Source organism: Rhagoletis pomonella, unplaced genomic scaffold, assembly GCF_013731165.1.
Source record: "Rhagoletis pomonella isolate Grant_MI unplaced genomic scaffold, Rhpom_1.0 Rhpom_scaffold_00009, whole genome shotgun sequence".
NCBI lineage: Eukaryota > Metazoa > Arthropoda > Insecta > Diptera > Tephritidae > Rhagoletis > Rhagoletis pomonella.
Genome location: NW_023458563.1, coordinates 18,782,286 through 18,785,309, shown reverse-complemented (window position 1 = coordinate 18,785,309; position 3,024 = coordinate 18,782,286). Strand labels below are relative to the sequence as shown.

The following is a 3,024-nucleotide window of genomic DNA, read 5'->3' as shown; positions in this document are numbered from 1 at the left end:
GTTATCATGCATTCCTCTACCTACGATTCTTGTATTACATTTTATGTCGAGATAGCGCGAGATCCATTATACAATCTAATAATGCCGACAGTTGGAGGATCCGGCGTCACAGTGGGAACCAGCACCAGCAGCTTTACTGTGCGCTCCCTTGATGCATTTTCGTTCAGCAATCCTGGCGAGGGGCCTAAGTGGCTTCGTCGATTTGAGTGGCTTCGAAATTGAACAATGCGAGAGAGCGAAGTTTAACCTTAGAAGCCAACTTGAGGGTGAGCTGATAGAGGACTTCATCACAGACTTGTATTTGTTGTCCGAAAATTGCAATTACGGGGCTTTGAGAGACGAAATGATTCGCGACAAACTCGTCGTTGGCGTACGTGATCGTAAGCTATCTGAAAAACTTCAGTTAATCACCGATTTAACCTTGGAAAATCTTAAACAATAATACGAGTACGTCATGGGATGCAGACATTCTGGTAAATAATACGAAGGTTACGTTTATGGTTGATACTGGTTCGCCAGTCGACGTGATCACCGACCAGTTATTCAAAAGCATGTGTAATAAAGCCAAATTTGAGATTTCAAACAAGAAAATTTCAAGTCCTGATGGGCACAAGTTATTGGTATGTTCCAAGCCATGCTTGAGTACAAGAACAACAAAATAACAAGGTTTGAAAAAACCCCTGCTAAGCTTGCGGTCCAGCTTGCAGTTGAAAATTATTGCTAAGAGCTAATTGTGCAGCACATATGTAAATAAGTTAGGTTCTAGCGTTGATGCTTTTAAAGAATATACCGCACTTCTTGAGGGTTTGAGATACATAAAGAATTTTGAATGGGACATAAAAGTGAAGAACGATGCAAAATCATTTCAAATTTTTGCAGCACGTCGTGTACCTGTTGCGCTAAGAGACACTTTAAAAATGAAACTTGACGAAATGGTCAGGAAAAATGTGATTAAGCCAGTTGATGAACCAACTGCATGGTGTGCTCCGATGGTCATTGTCCCGAAGAGTAATGGCGATATTCGATTATGCGTGGGCCTCATGAAGCTAAATTGCTCAGTTGAGCGCGAAATTCATCCCATGCCAGTCGCTGACCATACGCTGGCTCAGCTTTCAGGAGCTAAATTGATTACTAAATTAGATGCTAATTCAGGATTTTGGCAGATCAAACTAACACATCGTTCACAGCAATTGACTACGTTTTTAACACCATACGGTAGATATTGTTTCCTAAGACTGCCCTTTGGTATATCCTCCGCTCCAGAAATATACCAGAAGCGCATGCAAGCCATATTACAGGACATACCAGGAACATTTTGCAAGATGGATGACATCCTCATATTCGGTCCTAATGCAGAACAACACGATGCTACTTTGCGGCAAGTACTAAAGACGCTTGAAGATAATGGAGTTACTCTTAATAAGGAGAAATGTGAGTTCGGAATCACAGCTATAAAGATCTTGGGACACCGCATCGACGCTTATGGGATTCATCCTAGCGATTCAATGATTAGAGCTATCGAAAATTACCCAAAGCCACGAAACATTACTGAACTAAAAAGGTTCCTAGGTATGGTAAATTTTTGGGGAAATTTGTTCCCTACCTTTCTGACTTAAGCAAACTGCTTAACGAACTGTTGCACAAACAGGTAGAGTTTCAATGGGAATGCTCCCAAGACACCTCAGCAAGGCAGCATTGACTGACGCCCCGGTTCATAAATTATAAGACCCAAAACACAAAACCATCTTGTCATGCGACGCATCATCCTACGGTTTAGGAGCAGTACTCTTACAGGTCGACGAAGAAGATATTCTTCGACCCGTGGCTTATATATCCAGGACCCTTACCCAGGTAGAACAAGGATACGCGCAGATTGAAAAAGAAGCCCTGGCAATAACTTGGGCAGCATGTCAAAAATTTCCAGAGCTTCTCATTGGCATCGAATTTAGTATTGAAACCGACCACAAACCGTTGATCGCAATTTTCTCTACGAAGAATCTGGATGAGCTCACTCCGCGCCTGCAAAGGTTAAGGATGAAGATGATGAGGTATGTCTTTGATATTTATTACACAGCAGGTAAATTTTTAGTCGCAGCATATGCACTATCTCGATGCCCTCTTCAGGAAGAAGAAGATGCAAATATCGACAGTCACAATTATCTGTGCACCTTTGTTAACACAATAACTAGCAGCCTGCCAGTGTCTCAAACGAAATTGGATATCATCCAGAAATCTCAAAATCAGGATCCAGTTTTATTAAAAGAGCTTAAATTCTGTATAAACGGCTGGCCAGATACACACAAAATTGAGCCGGAGGTTCGTGAGTTCTACAACGATCGATACAATTTTTCAATAAATAATGAGGTTTTAATGCACGGATGTCGAATAGTTATTCCGGCAGAGTTACGCCAAGACACATTAGAGCGGATTCATGCCGGCCACATGTGTATTTTAAAATGTAAAGCTAGAACCAAACAGTCGGTTTGGTGGCCAGGTTGTTCAAAAGATGTTGAAGATTATATAAAAAAATGTGCGATATGCATACAAAATGTCGTACCGAGACACGAAAGCGGCATAATGTCTGAAATGCCGGAACGTCCATGGCAAATCGTAGGAGTTGATCTATTTTACCGCAGTTAAAATTACTATTTAATGGCGAGCGATTACTTTTCGCGATACCCTGAAATAGCTCGCCTGGAAAACCAGACGACAAACTGTATAATCAACCACATGAAATCATTTTTTTGCAGACATGGAATCCCAGAAATCGTGAGATCAGACAATGGGCCACAATTCCAAGCCTTAAATTTTTCGGAGTTTGGGAAATTCGCTAAGAAATGGGGATTTAAGCACATCACATCATCACCTCGTTATCCTCAAAGCAACGGGTTCATTGAATCCTCAGTAAAGAATATAAAATCGCTGTTGAAGAGGAAGCAAGATCTGTATTTAGCCCTTTTGGAATATAGGTCGACCCCGTTGGCAAATGGCTTATCACCCACCGAGCTTTTAATGGGTAAAAAA

General features: G+C 41.3%; 1 protein-coding gene across 7 annotated transcripts in view; it reads left to right on the top strand.

The window, feature by feature from the left end:
- LOC118745617 overlaps positions 1–3,024 on the top strand; it is a 314,215-nt gene that overhangs the window by 113,212 nt on the left and 197,979 nt on the right. The window lies entirely within an intron of this gene.